The following is a 15,835-nucleotide window of genomic DNA, read 5'->3' as shown; positions in this document are numbered from 1 at the left end:
CACCCCCTCCTCATCAGTCATATCATTGGATGCCCCCTTCCTCATAGTCATATCAGGAAAATACTAAAAAACACCAATAAAAGATAAAAAGAAATATCAGAGAAAATCACACTTGGGATGCCCCCCCCTCCTTATAAGTCATATCATTGCGGAATGCCCCCTCCTCATAAGTCATATCAAGTAACATTGGATGCCCCTCCTCATAGTCATATCATTGGGATGCCCCCCCCCTCCTCAATAGTCATTCTTGATGGCCCCCCCTCCTCATAGTCCCATATCATTGGGATGCCCCCCCTCCTATAGTCATATCATTGGGATGCCCCCTCCTCATAGTCATATCATCCTGGGATGCCCCCTCCTCATAAGTCATATCATTGGCGATGCCCCTCGGGGGCATCCCAATGATATGACTATGAGGGGGGGGCATCCCAATGATATGACTATGAGGAGGGGGCATCCCAATGATATGACTTTGAGGAGGGGGGCATCCCAAATGGTAACCTATTCTCCATATAGTTTACTTGTTTTGACCAGGGCTTGATAGTGCACTACATAGGGAATAGGGGGCCATGTAGTGCACTACATAGGGACTATAATGCTATTTGGGAGGCAGACCCAAAGCGACTCTGAAATAAGTGCTTACCGTAGACTTAATAAATATAATCAGATCCATTAACTAATTATAAATATTAAAATACTTTAAACAAATCTCATCTCAGAGTAGGAAGTAGAAAGCAGGCAGCCACGGCTGATTTGAAAAGCCCCTCGTGACAACATGCCAATTTCTTTGTCTTCAAATATTCGAAAGTTAGCGAAAAAGAAATGGAGAAAACTGCCTCAGTGGCAGATCATAAATAAAACGCAACGAGAATAAATTAAATAATGTAAAGGATTAGAACTGAGCTGTGTGGATATATAAATCACAGGAGAAAGCTGTAACGGAGAGCTGGCTGGGACAAATCAAACAGCTGTACAACGTAAGCACAAACTCTGCAATATATAACTAACATAAAATAAATATTCTCCTCAAAGGGATGTGTAAATGTCTGGGGTGAAAATGTGCACATTGTAATTACAGTGGAGCAAAAATGCATGCACTGTATTTCACATGAGACAGACCCAAAAACAATGGTTCTGATACAGAGTGGAACATGAGACAGGACCCAACAACATGGTTCTTTACAGAGTGGAACATGGGACAGGACCCACAACATGGTTCTGATACAAGAGTGGACATGAGACAGGACCCAAACATGTTCTGTACAGAGTGAACAGGGAAGACCCAACAACATGTTTCTGTTACAGAGTGGAACATGAGACAGGACACCAACAACATGGTTCTGTTACAGAGTGGACATGAGACAGGACCCAACAAACATGGTTCTTTACAGAGTGGAACATGAGACAGGACCCAAACAACATGGTTCGTTACAGATGGAACATGAGACAGGACCCAACAACATGGTTCTGTTACAGAGTGGAACATGAGACAGGACCAACAACAGGGTTCTGTTACAGAGTGGAACATGAGACAGGACCCAACAAACATGGTTCTGTTACAGAGTGGAACATAGGACAGGACCCAACAACATGGTTCTGTTACAGAGTGGAACAATGAGACAGGACCCAACAACATGGTTCTGTTACAGAGTGGAACATAGACAGGACCCAACAACATGGTTTGTTACAGAGTGGAACATGGGACAGGACCCAACAACATGGTTCTGTTACAGAGGTGGAACATGGGACAGGACCCAACAACATGGTTCTGTTACAGAGTGGAACAGAGACAGGACCAACAACATGGTTCTGTTACAGATGTGAACATGAGACAGGACCCAACAACATGGTTCTGTTACAGAGTGGAACATGAGACAGGACCCAACAACATGGTCTGTTACAGAGTGGAACATGAGACAGGACCCAACAACATGGTTCTGTTACAGAGTGGAACATAGGACAGGACCAACAACATGTTCTGTTACAGATGTAACATGAGACAGGACCCAACAACATGGTTCTGTTACAGAGTGGAACATGAGACAGGACCAACAACATGGTCTGTTACAGAGTGGAACATGAACAGACCCAACAACATGGTTCTGTTACAGAGGAACATGGGACAGACCCAACAACATGGTTCTGTTACAGAGTGGAACATGGGACAGGACCCAACAACATGGTTCTGTTATAGAGGGAACATGAGACAGACCCAACAACATGGTTCTGTTACAGAGTAAAAAGCAAGAACCATTAGTATGAAATCCAAGATGTCCATCTAGCTAGTTAAACATTCTGTGAATACCACGCCATGGGGACGGCTGAACGTCCCTTACACTAGGCCTGCGGCCTGGTCTCTCTCCCTCTCTGCCAGTCCGTCTGTCTGCCCAGAGCTGGTCAGACGGTCTCTCTCCCTCTCTGCCCCTCCTCTGTCTGCCAGACTGGGTCAGAAGGTCTCTCTCCCTCTCTGCCAGTCCGTCTGTCTGCCCAGAGCTGGGTCAGATGGTCCTCTTCCCCTCTTGCCAGTCCGTCTGTCTGCCCAGAGCTGGGTCAGATGGTCTCTCTCCCACCCTGCCAGTCCGTCTGTCTGCCCAGAGCTTGGTCAGATGGTCTCTCTCCCTCTCTGCCAGTCCGTCTGTCTGCCCAGAGCTGGGTCAGATGGTCTCTCTCCCTCTCTGCCAGTCCGTCTGTCGCCCAGAGCTGGTCAGATGGTCTCTCTCCCACCCTGCCAGTCCGTCGTCTGCCAGAGCTGGTCAGACGGTTCTCTCCCTCTCTGCCAGTCCGTCGTCTCGCCAGAGCTGGGTCAGATGTCTCTCTCCCTCTCTGCCAGTCGTCTGTTCTCGCCAGAGCTGGTCAGACGGTCTCTCTCCCTCTCTGCCAGTCCGTCTGTCTGCCAGAGCTGGGTCAGATGGTCTCTCTCCCTCTCTGCCAGTCCGTCTGTCTGCCCAGAGCTGGGTCAGAAGGTCTCTCTCCCTCTCTGCCAGTCCGTCTGTCTCCCAGAGCTGGTCAGAAAGTCTCTCTCCCTCTCTGCCAGCGTCTGTCTGCCAGAGCTGGGTCAGAGGTCTCTCTCCCTCTCTGCAGTCCGTCTGTCTGCCCAGAGCTGGGTCAGAAGGTCTCTCTCCCTCTCTGCCAGTCCGTCTGTCTGCCCAGAGCTGGTCAGAAGGTCTCTCTCCCTCTCTGCCAGTCCGTCTGTCTGCCCAGAGCTGGGTCAGAAGGTCCTCTTCCCTCTCTGCCAGTCCGTCTGTCTGCCCAGAGCTGGGTCAGACGGTCTCTCTCCTCTCTTGCCAGTCGTCTGTCTGCCAGAGGTGGGTCAGAAGGTCTCTCTCCCACCCTGCCAGTCCGTCTGTCTGCCAGAGCTGGGTCAGAGCGGTCTCTCCCTCTCTGCCAGTCCGCTCGTGTCTGCCCAGAGCTGGGCAGATGGTCTCTCTCCCTCTCTGCCGTCGTCTGTCTGCCCAAGCTGGGTCAGACGGTCTCTCTCCCTCTCTGCCAGTCCGTCTGTCTGCCCAGAGCTGGGTCAGACGGTCTCTCTCCCTCTCTGCCAGTCCGTCTGTCTGCCCAGAGCTGGGTCAGAAGGTCTCTCTCCCTCTCTGCCAGTCCATCTGTCTGCCCAGAGCTGGGTCAGACGGTCTCTCTCCCTCTCTGCCAGTCCGTCTGTCTGCCCAGAGCTTTCATGTGTCTGTGTTTGTAAAAATCATTTTCCTCCTTCCAGAGAAATAACATCCGTCTATCATTCGTTAGAAAAAAGGTTATCTTTGATCTCTCCATCTCTCTCTCCATCTCTCTCTCCATCTCTCTCTCCATCTCTCTCTCCATTCTTGTATACAGAAGATTAATGGAGAGAATCAGATTTAAGCCAAACCCTCCCTGTCTGATCCTGCTTTCTGTTGGAGCCAATAGATCTAACGAGACGTCTGGTCTCAGATCAGGGTCTTTATATTCAGTCCGGATCCCTAGAAGCCTTACACACCGTGTCATAGAAATGTCACGCCAATATCCGATTGAGTAGAAACATACAGGCGTGCAGCCTATACCACGAAATGCGAGCTCCACTCAGGAGAAAACATTCCCTTTAAATGTAAATCARGCTGCAACGTTGAACCGTCCGCGATACGGATTGAATAGAGCCCTAGCTATAGGTTTCTACACTCTGGTATATTAGCTATAGGTTTCAACAGGGAAAATGGCCYCTCACAGAGGAATCGGAGGTGAAGACAGTTGCACCAAACCAGCTGGCAGGTAACCCACAGAGTAACCAACGTGACTATATATGGTCATACATCTGGTCTTGATCCCAGCGATGCAATTCAACATGGCAAACAGTGTAAACATTAGAATGCTAACGTTCTGCTGACATCAGAAAGGGACCTTTTGAAAGGAATAACAAATTACATTCAACAGTCTCAATAGTCACCAAAATGGACAACTGTGGTCCTCGAGACATCGATTCTTATGACAAGGCACAACCCCAGCACATGTCTATAAGTAAGTCCTGTAGTAGTCCTGTAGTAGTCCTGTAGTAGTCCTGTAGTAGTCCTGTAGTAGTCCTGTAGTAGTCCTGGCCTGTAGTAGTTTTCTTTAGCTAGTGGACGTATTGCAGCAATATCAGTTGTGTCTTGTGGACTGTGTGTAGACTCTCTCTCCTATACTACCTAATAACAGCTGTGTGTTAGCTTTCTCTGCTCCTTAATACATGATCGTACAGCGTGTGTGAGGTGCTTTCTCTCTCGCTATATGTTACTAACAGCAGCTGTGTTTACTTATCTACTCAGTAGTTATGAGTAGGACACGCTGTTTAGGTACTTATAGGAGAGAGAAGTTACTACACAGCTGTTATAGTAGTATAGAGAGAAAGTACTACACAGCTGTTATAGTATAGATAGGAGAGAGAAGTACTACACAGCTGTTATAGTATGTATAGAGAGAGAAGTACTACACAGCTGTTATAGTAGTATGGAGAGATAGTATATGACGAGTGAAGTATCTATGCAGACGAGTAAGTATGACACTGTTATATGTATGGTAGATGACGTACACAGCTCGAGGCCTAGTAGAGAGAGTAAAGTCTACAGCGTCACAACACCAGATATTGTGAATACTAACTAGGCCTAAGACTAACAGGACTAATGTAAGGACTACTCAGGACTACTACAGTGCTAACTACAGGACTTGCAGGACTACAGGACTACTCAGGATCTCGGACTCTATGGAATTGGACTACTACGGACTACTTATAGGACAATGATGCTGGGGTTGTGGCCTTGTCATAAGAATCTGAATGTCTCGAGGACTCACAGTTGTCCATTTTGGTGACTATTGAGACTGTTTGAGATGTAATTTGTTATTCCTTTCAAAGGTCCTTTTTCTGATGTCAGCAGAACGTTGAGCATTTCTAATGTTTACACTGTTGCCATGTTTGAGATTTGCATCGCTGGGATCAAAGACGCAGATGTATGACCATATATAGTCACGTTGGTTTACTCTGTGGGTTATCCTGCCAGCTGGTTTGGTGCAACTGTCTTCACCTCCGATTTCTCTGTGGAGCGGCCATTTTCCTGTTTGAAACTATAGCTAATCCAGAGTGTAGAAACCTATAGCTAGGGCTCTATTCAATCCGTATCGCGGACGGTTTCAAGTTGCAGCATGGATTTACATTTAAAGGGAAATGTTTTCTCCTGAGTGGGACTCGCATTTCGTGGTATTGGCTGCACCCGCTGTATGTTTTTTACTCAATCGGATATTGGCCGTGAGCATTTCCTATGACACGTGTGTAAGGCTTCTATGGGATCCGGACTGAATATAGAGGACCTGATTCTGAGACGCGTAGACGTCCTCGTTAGATTATGGTCCAAAGAAGCAGGGACAGACAGGGAGGGTTTGGCTTAAATCTGATTCTCTCCATTAATCTTCCTGTAGTACAAGATGTAGGAGAGAGATGGAGAGAGAGATAGGAGAGAGAGATGTAGAGATCAAAAGAATAACCTTTTTTTCCTAACCGAATGAATAGATGGATTGTTATTTCTCTGGAAGGAGGAAAATGATTTTTTACAAACAGCAGACACATGACAGCTCTGGGCAGCGCAGACGGACTTGGCAGAGAGGGAGAGAGCGTCTGACCCAGCTCTGGCAGACAGATGGACTGGCAGAGAGGGAGAGAGACCTTCTGACCAGCTCTGGCAGACAGACGGGACTGGCAGAGAGGAGAGGACCATTTGGACCCAGCTTGGGCAGACAGAGGACTGGCAGAGAGGGTGAGAGACGCGTCTGAGCCCGCTCTGGCAGACAGACGGCTGGGCAGAGAGGGAGAGAGACTTGCTGACCCAGTCTGGGCAGACTAGCGGACTGGCGAGAGGGTGAGAGCCGTTCTGACCCGCTACTGTGGCAGACAGCGGACTGGAGAGAGGGAGAGAGACCTTGCTGACCTCAGGCTTCTGGGCAGCAGACGGACTGGCCAGAGAGGGAGAGAGGAGTCGCGTCTGACCCAGCTCTGGGCAGACAGGACGGACTGGCAGGGTGGGAGGGAGAGCTTCTGACCAGCCTCTGGGCAGACAGACCGGACTGGGCAGAGAGGGAGAGAGACAGTCTGACCCAGCTCTGGCAGACAGACGGACTGGAGAGAGGGAGAGAGACCTTCTGACCCAGCTCTGTTGCAGACGAGGAGGGGCAGAGAGGAGAGAGACGTCTGACCCAGCTCGGCATGACAGACTGACTGGCAGATAGAGGAGAGAGACCTTCTGACCCAGCTCTGGGCAGACAGACGGACTGGCACGAGAGGGGAGAGAGACCTTCTGAACCCAGCTCTGGGCAGACAGACCGGACTGGCAGAGAGGGAGAGAGACCAGTCTGACCCAGCTCTGGGCAGGGCAGCAGACGGACTTGGCAGGAGAGGGAGGAGAGACCGGTCTGACGCAGCTCTGGGCAGACAGACCGGACTCGCAGGGTGGGAGAGAGACATTGACCAGGCTTCTGGCGAGACAGACGGACTGGCAGAGAGGGAGAGAGACCATCTGACCAGCTCTATGGGCACAGACGGACTGGCAGACGAGGGAGAGAGACCGTCTGACCAGCTCTGGGCGACAGACGGACTGGCAAGATGAGGTGAGAGAGACCGTCTGACCCAGCTCTTGGGCAGACAGACGGAACCTGGCAGGGTGGGAGAGAGACCATTGACCAGCTTCTGGGCAGTGGACAGACGGACTGCAGAGAGGGGAGAGAGACATCTGACTCCAGCTCTGGGCAGACAGACGGACTGGCAGAGAGGGAGAGAGACCTTCTGACCCAGCTCTGGCAGACAGACGGACTGGCAGAGAGGGAGAGACACGTTGACCCAGCCTCATGGGCAATCAGAGACTGGCAGGTGGGAGAGAGACCATCTGACCCAGCTCTGGGCAGACAGACGGACGTGGCAGAGAGGTAGAGAGAACTTCTACCCAGCTCTGAGCAGACAGACGGACTGGCAGAGAGGGAGAGAGACTTCTGACCCAGCTTGGGCAGACAGATGGACTGGCAGAGAGGGAGAGAGCCTTCTGACCCAGCTCTGGGACAGACAGACGGACTGGCAGAGAGGAGAGAGACGTCTGACCCACTCTGGGCAGTACAAGACGGGACTGGCAGAGAGGGAGAGAGACCGGGCAGCAGGCCTAGTGAAGGGACGTTTCTAGCGCTCCCGATTAGCGTGGTGATTCACAGAATGTGTAAACTAGTAGATGGAATCTGGGATTACCATACTAAATGGTTTTTTTGCATGTGCTTTTTACTCTGTACAGAACCATGATTGTTGGATCCTTGTCTATGTTCCACTCTGTAACAGAACATGTTGTTGGGTCCTGTCTCATGTTCCACTCTGTGAACAGAACCATGTTGTGTGGGTCCCGTGTCTATGTCCTGTACAGACATGTTGTACGGTCTGGTAGCATCTGTAACAGAACCATGTTTGTTGGGTCTGTTCTCAATGTTCCACTCTGAACAGAACCATGTTGTTGGGGTCCTGTCTTATGTTCCACCTGTAACAGACCATGTTGTTTGGGGTCCTGTCTCATGTTCCACTTCTGTAACAGAACAATGTTGTTGGGTCCTGTCTCATGTTCTCACTCTGTAACAGAACCATGTGTTGGGTCCTGTCTCATGTTCACCTCTGTAACAGAACCATGTTGTTTGGGTCCTGTCCTATGTTCGCCTCTGTAACAGAACCTGTTGTGGGTCTGTCCTCAGTTCACTCTGTAAAATACATGTTGTTGGGTCTGTCTCATGTTTCACTCTGATCAAACCATGTTGTTGGAGTCCTGTCCATGTTCCACTCTATAACAGAACATGTTGTTGGGTCCCTTTCCTCTGTAAATGTTTTGTCGTCTCTGTCCGCTCTGTATCAGAACATGTTTTGGGTCCTGTCTCATGTGAAATACAGTACATGCATCTTTTGCCCCACTTGTAATTACATGTGCAAATTTTCACCCCAGGAATTTACACAGTCCGTTTGAGGAGAATATTTATTTATGTTAGTTATAATATTGCAGAGTTTGTGCTTAGCTTGTACAGGCTGTTTGATTGTGTCCAGCCAGCTCTCCGTTCCACGCTTTTGTCCCTGTTATATAGTCACACGCTCATTCTAATCCTTTTAGATTATTTCATTATTCTCGTTGCGTTTTATTTATGAGCTGCCACTGAGGCAGTTTTTCTCCATTTCTTTTTCGCTCCAACTTTCGAATATTTGAGAGAAAGAATGGCATGTTGGTCACGAGGGGCTTTTCAAATCAGCCGTGCTGCCTGCTTTCTTTCCCTACTCTGAGATGATGATTGTGTTTAAGTATTCTTTAATTATTTATAATAGTTAATGGATCTGATTATATTTATTCAAGTCTAGCGGTGAACGCAACTTATTTCAGAGTCGCTTTGGGTCTGCTCCCAATAGCTTAATAGTCCCTAATGTAGTGCACTACAATGGCCCCCTATTCCTATGTAGTGCACTATCAAGCGCCTGGTCAAACAAGTAAACTATATGGAGAAATAGGTTTACCATTTGGGATGCCCCCTCTCCAAAGTCATATCAGACGTTGGGATGCCCCTCCTCATAGTCCAATATCATTGGGATGCCCCCCCTCGTAGTCAATATATGGGATGCCCCCTCCTCATAGTGCATATCATGCGCTTCGTATTTTGGGATGCCCCCTCCTCAATTCAAGATTTTGATGCCCCCTCATAGTCATTTCATTGGGATCCGCCCCCCCTCAAAGTCATATCAATTTGGGATGCCCTCTCCTCATGAGTCATACTCATTGGGATGCCCCCTCATAGTCCAATATCATTGGGATGCCCCCCTCTCATAGTCATATCTTGGGATGCCCCCTCCTCAATAGTCATATCAATTGGGATGCCCCCCCTCATAGTCATATATTGGATGCCCCTCCTCATAGTTCAATAATCCACACAGAAAAACAGTTGGGATGCCCCCCTCCTCCCCATGAGTCCATATCAATTGGGATGCCCCCCTCCTCATAGTCATAATATTGGGATGCCCCCCCTCTCATAGTCATATCATTTGGGATGCCCCCCCCCCCTCCTCATAGTAATATCATTGGGCTGCCCCCTCCTCACTAGTCTATCATGAATTGGGATGCCCCCCTCCTCATAAGTCCTACATTGGGATGCCCCCCTCCTCATCGTCATATCATTGGGATGGCCCCCCCTCCTTCATAGTCAGTATCATTGGATGCCCCCACCTAATAGTCCCATATCATTGGGATGATTGCCTCCTCCTCATGTCATATCATTGGGATGCCCCCTCCTCATAGTCATATCATTGGGAATGCCCCCTCTCATAGTCATATGCAGTGGAGCCCCTCCTCATGGAGTCAATAAATCATTGGGATAGCCCCTCCCATAGTCATATCCTTGGATGCCCCCGCCTCCTCATAGCCATATCAATTGGGATGCCCCCCGCTCATAGTCATATCATTGGGATGCCCTCCCCCTCAATAGTCATTTATATTGGGAATCCCCCCTCCTCATGAGTCATATCATTGGATGCCCCCTCCTCATAGTCAATATCATTGGGATGCCCCCTCTCATAGTCATGATCATTGGGATGCCCCCTCCTCATAGTCATATCATGTGGGATGTCCCCTCCGTCATAGTCATGATCACTAGATTGGATGCCCCCTCCTCATAGTCATATCAATGTAATTGGGATGCCCCCCCTGCCTCATCGTCATATCGGATTGGGATGCCCCCCCCTCCTCATAGTCATATCATTGGGATGCCCCCCCCCCTCTGTCATAGTGGCATATCATTTGGGATGCCCCCTGCCTCATAGTCATATCAATTGGGATTGCCCCCCTCTCCACAGTCATATCATGGGAGTGCCCCCTCTCATGAGTGCTTTGTTATGTGTCGGAATATCACTTGGGATGTCCCCCTCCTTCGATCGTCCATAGTCAGTTGGGATCCCCTCCTCATATCATATCATTGGGATGGCCTCCGGCCCCGTCCTCATAGGTCATTATCATTGGGGGATGCCGCCCTCCTCAAGTCATATCTATTGGGATGCCCCCTCCTCATAGTCATATCATTGGGATGCCCCTCGCTCATAGTCCTATCATTTGGGATGCCCCCCTTGCATAGTCATATCATTGGATGCCCCCCTCCTCATGAGTCATATCATTGGGATGCCCCCTCCTCATAGTTCATATCAGTTGGGATCCCCCCTCCTCATAGTCGATATCATTGGGATGCTCCCCTCCTCAATAGTCATAGTCATTGGATGCCCCCTCCTCATAGTCATATCATTGGGATGCCCCCTCCTGCATGAGTCATATCATGTGGGATGCGCCCTCCTCAGTAGGTCCATAGTCATTGGGATGCCCCTCCTCATAGTCATATCATTGGGATGCCCTCCTCATAGTCATAATCAAGTTGGGATGCCCCTCCTCATAGTCATATCATGTGGGATGCCCCCCCCCCCCCTCCCCATAGTCATATATTGGGATGCAACCCCTCCTCATAGTGCATATCATTGGGCATGGCCCCTCCTCAATGAGTCCATAATCATTGGGATGCCCCTCCGTGCATAGTATGATCATTGGTGGGATGCCCCCCCTGCCTCATAGTCATGATCATTTGGGGATGCCGCCCCCTCCTCATAGTCATATCATTGGGATGCCTCCCTCCTCATAGTCATATGTCATTTGGTGCCCCCTCTCCTCATAGTCCCATATCATTGGGATGCCCCCTCCTCCATAGTCATATCATCTGGGATGCCCCCCTCCCCCCCCTCAAAAAGTCATTATTAATGACTAAGGGCCCAAGCGGGGGTCCTTGGGCCAAGGAACAGACCAAGCTGAGTAAGATGCATTTGACATTTATTGCTATCACTAAGCAGGGAAGTAGACAGGTGAGTTTAGGTGCTGTTAAGGACTCATTACCAGACTGTGCTTGAAGGGTGCGAGGAAGGTACTGTAGGGACCCACATAGCCCGAGACGTGTGTTGACGGGTAGCAGGGAAGGTATGTATAGGGACGGCCATACCAGACTGTGTTTGAAGGGTACAGAAGCGTACTGTAATGGACCCGATACCAGACTGGTGTTGAAGGTACAGGAAGGTACTGTAGGACCCATACGAGACGTGGTAGTTTGACCAGGGTACAGGAAGGTACTGTTTAGGACCCATACCAGACTGGTGTTGAAGGGTCAGGAAGGTAGCTGTAAGGACCCATACCAGACTGGTGTTGAAGGGTACGAGGAAGGTTACTGTAAGGGACCATACGCAGACTGGTGTGTTGAAGGGTCAGGAAGGTATGTAAGGACCCCATACAAAAGACTGGTGTTGCAGGGTAAAGAAGGTACTGTAAAGACCCATGACAGACTGGTTTAGGGGGTACAGGACGTACTGTAAGGACCCATAGCCAACTGGGTGTTGAAGGGTCAGGAAGGTATTGTAGGAACCATACCAGACGTGGGTGTGAGGTACAGGAAAGGTACTGTAAGGACCCATACCAGATTGGGTTGACAGGGTACAGGAAGGGTAGCTGTAAGGACTCCATACCAGACTAGTGTGTGAAGGGTACAGGAAGGTAATGGTTAGACCCATACCGAGGACTGGTGGTTTGGGAAGGGTAACAGGAAGGTACTGTTAGTTAAGCGCATAACAGGACTGGTGTTGAAGGGTAAGCAGGAGGTACTGTAGGCGCCATACCAGAACCTGGTGTTGAAGGGTACAGGAAGGTTCTGTAGGACCCATGACCAAGAACTGGTGTTGAGAGGTGGTACAGGAAAGGTACTGTGAGGTACCCATACCAAGACTGGTGTTGAAGGGTACAGGAAGGTACTGGTAAAGGACCCATACGCAGACTGGGTGTTGAAAGGGTCAGGAAGGTTCTGTAAGGACCCATACCAGACAGGTGTTGAGGTACTAGGATAGGTACTGAAGGCCCTATACCAGGACTGGTGTTGAATGGTACAGGAAGGTAGCTGAAAGGACCCATACCAGACTGGTGTTGAAGGGGTACAGGAAGGTAAAGTTAAAAACATGTCATGATACAGACTTCTTTCCTCTGTCCATTCATGTTTCTCTTCCTGTTTGGTCGGTTTGGTTGTTTTCTCCTGTTTTTCGGCCTACTGAAACTGTTTGAAACAATGACTCATAATGTAATTTAATTCGTTTTTTTTGTAAGATGTCCAAAGATTCAAAACCCAACTACGTAAAAAGGGTGTGTAGGTGAATCTGGCCTGACCTTGATGTCAGAGGATCGTTCTCTGTCGGGTTTCTGGCTTAAAGTTCAGGCTGATGACTGGACGCTGATGTGTAGTTTGTCAACTTAACTGTGTGCACTTTGCCAAGTCCTCCTTGTGAATGTGGGGGTTTCGACTTGACGTGATTGTCTGTGTTTTTAAACTGTTAAGCTACGTTACCCCATGCTGCAACTACAAAAGCCACAGCCTGTTTTAACAAAACATATATAGAATATTTTAAGCGCTGTTGTAATTTCACGAGTCTTGGAAATATTGATATTGTGCTATTGGGAATGTGCTAATAAAGTGATATTTTTTTTTATAGCAACATGTTTGTGTTTTCCCCTCTTAAAAGCGTTATCTCTCTCTCTGCATCGTTTTTAGATAGGTGAGCATATATTTGAAGGTTTCCTGTTGCATTATACAGTACTATCATCCCTAGGCATTATCACGTAATGGAAGCTGTGGGTTGAATGATGTGTATCTATGATTGTGTCCTGAGGAGGCTCGCTGTTTATTTGTCCAGTGGCTGAGTGTTGATAGGTGTAAACCATTGTGTTTAGTGTTTGTACAGCCACGTAGGCTTGGTTTCTATAGAACGACGTCGAGGGCGAGCTGGGTCATGTGTGTGGTGTTCACAGACCCGGGGTTGTGTAATTGTGTGTTGTTTAGCAGAGTCCGGTGCCATGTGTGTGTTTTACAGACCGTCATTGGCGTGTTTCACTCATTGACCGGTCATGTTGATGTTGGGTTTTGGAGCAGACCGGTTTTTATTGTGTGTTTTGCAGACCGGTCATTGTGTGTTTCACAGACGCGGTTATTTGTGTTGGTTTTGGTGTACAGGACTCGGTGATGTGTGTTTTACAGACCGGTTATGTGTTTGTTTGGAGTGGTTTGTGGGGTGTTTTTACAGACGCGGTTATTGGTAATGTTTCAGCAGACCGGTTATTGTGGTTGTTTCACAGACCGGTTTATTGTAATGTTTTACAGACGGAGGAGACCTAATTGACTGCGTGGAAAACAAGCCACTTTACACAACGGCAGAGACGAATGAATGGAGGTAAACTCTCTCTCTCTCTCTCTCTCTCTCTCTCTCTCGTCTGCGTCTCTCTGTCTCTCTCTTCTCTTGCTCTCTCTCTTCTCTCTCTCTCTCGGTCTCTTCTCTGTCTCTGCTCTCTCTCTCTGCGTCTCTCTCTCTCTCTTCTCGTCTCTCTCTCTCTCTCTCTGTCTCTCTCTCTCTTGCGTCGTGGCTGTCTCCATCTCGGTCTCTCTGCCACCGTATACACACATCAATGTTTCCTCTGCCGATCAGTAGAGGAACAGACTAGGTTGTGACACTTTGTGGTCTGTTTGTGTGTGGTGTTGTGTTTGTATGTCTGGCAAGTATGTGCGGTAGTTTGTTGGTGTTGTTGGGTGTGTGTAGAGATGTGTGTCGTGTGTGTGTGTGTGTGGTGTGTGGGTGGTGGTGTTGTGTGTGTGTGTGTGTGTGGTGTGTGGTGTGACGTGTGTCTTGTCTGTCTAAATAAACCACACGCTGATGTTTTAATTGCGAAACAAGGTTGTTAATGTGTCTACATTTCACTTCCTTTAATTAGCTACAGCCATGCCAACCATGAGACAATGTAGCTGTCATCCGCGGACGCAAATTAAACATACTACTCTGGGCAATCCCTATAATGGGACGCTATTCTGTAAGTTAGGTTGAACTACTTGTTGACCGCGCCTATGGGCCTGGAGTGACAACACACTGTTATCCAACCGAGGAGGACACGACACACTGTTATCGGCAGTTGTGGAGAGAGAGAGCGAGAACTGTGTGATCGCAACCAGAGTGACATACACATCGGTTGATCTCGAGATTGTCAGAGCAGACACGCTTGTGTATCCGAATTCAGAGACCAGACTATGTATCTGTGTTTATCCAATTCCAGAGAGCCAACACAACGCTGTTATCTGAGATCCAGAGAGCAATCACACTGTTATCGCGAATCAGAGGAGCAAGAGCGATCCTTGTGTATGGGCAGAGGTGCAGTGAGACAATCTAGCGCTCGTCTAATCGGGTGAGAGCCGTTGAGACAGTACCGACCGTGTTTTGCTCACAGGTCCTAGAGACAACACGGAGTGGTTAGGCCATCCAGAGACAGACAGACGCTGTTGTATCCAAATCGAGCAGGAACAAACGCTGGTTGATCCAACGAGAGACAACCGCTGTTATCCAACAGGGAGACAGTGTACGACGTCTGTGGGTTGTATTCCAATTAGGAGACAGAACGCTGTTATCTCGAATCGAGAGACAACACACTTGTTTATCCACAGAGACAACACGCTGTTATCCAATCAGAGACAACAACGGCTGTTTATCCAACCAGAGACAACACGCTGTTATTCCAAGCCAGAGACAACACGCCTGTTATCCAATCAGAGACAACACGCTGTTATCCAATCAGAGACAACACACTGTTATTCATCAAGAGACAACACACCTGTTAGTCCAACCAGAGAGACACGCTGTTTATCCAATCAGAGAACACGCGTTATCCAATCAGAGACAACACGCTGTTTTATCTCAACCAGAGAATCAACACAACTGTTTTCCAACCAGAGACAAACAACACTGTTTATCCAATCAGAGACAGGACACACTGTTATCCAAACCAGAGACAACACGATGTTAATCCACCAGAGACAACACACTGTTATTCCAACCAGAGACAACCCATACTGTTATACCAACTGCAGCAGACAACACACTGTTTTAATCCAATCAGCGCCAAACGCTGTATCCATCAGAGACAACACGCCTGTATTATCCAATCAGAGACAACACACTGTTATCCAAACCAGAGAAACACGCTGTATCCATCAGAGACAACACACGTGATTAACCAATCAGAGAACAACAGATGTTATCCAACCACGAGACAACACACTGTTATCCAACCAGAGGACAACAGTGCTGTTATCATCACGAGACAACATACTGTTATCGCAAGTCAGAGACAACAACTGTTAACCAATCAGAGACATACACACTGTTATCCAATCAGAGACAACACGCTGTTATCCAACAGAGATAACACACTGTTTATATCCAATCTAGAAGCAAACAACACTG

At 48.5% G+C, this 15,835-nt stretch overlaps 1 long non-coding RNA gene across 1 annotated transcript; it reads left to right on the top strand.

The window, feature by feature from the left end:
• Positions 1–1,883: 1,883 nt before the first annotated feature.
• On the top strand, positions 1,884–2,032 carry LOC139027048 (uncharacterized). Its single transcript, XR_011479078.1, has 2 exons — positions 1,884–1,947; positions 1,988–2,032. It is a non-coding gene; the product is annotated as an uncharacterized lncRNA (long non-coding RNA).
• Positions 2,033–15,835: the final 13,803 nt, after the last annotated feature.

The sequence above is a fragment of the Salvelinus sp. IW2-2015 genome, unplaced genomic scaffold (genome assembly GCF_002910315.2).
Source record: "Salvelinus sp. IW2-2015 unplaced genomic scaffold, ASM291031v2 Un_scaffold6985, whole genome shotgun sequence".
Lineage (NCBI taxonomy): Eukaryota > Metazoa > Chordata > Actinopteri > Salmoniformes > Salmonidae > Salvelinus > Salvelinus sp. IW2-2015.
Note: the sequence above shows the minus strand (reverse complement) of the source record. Positions and strands in the feature narration are given on the sequence as shown.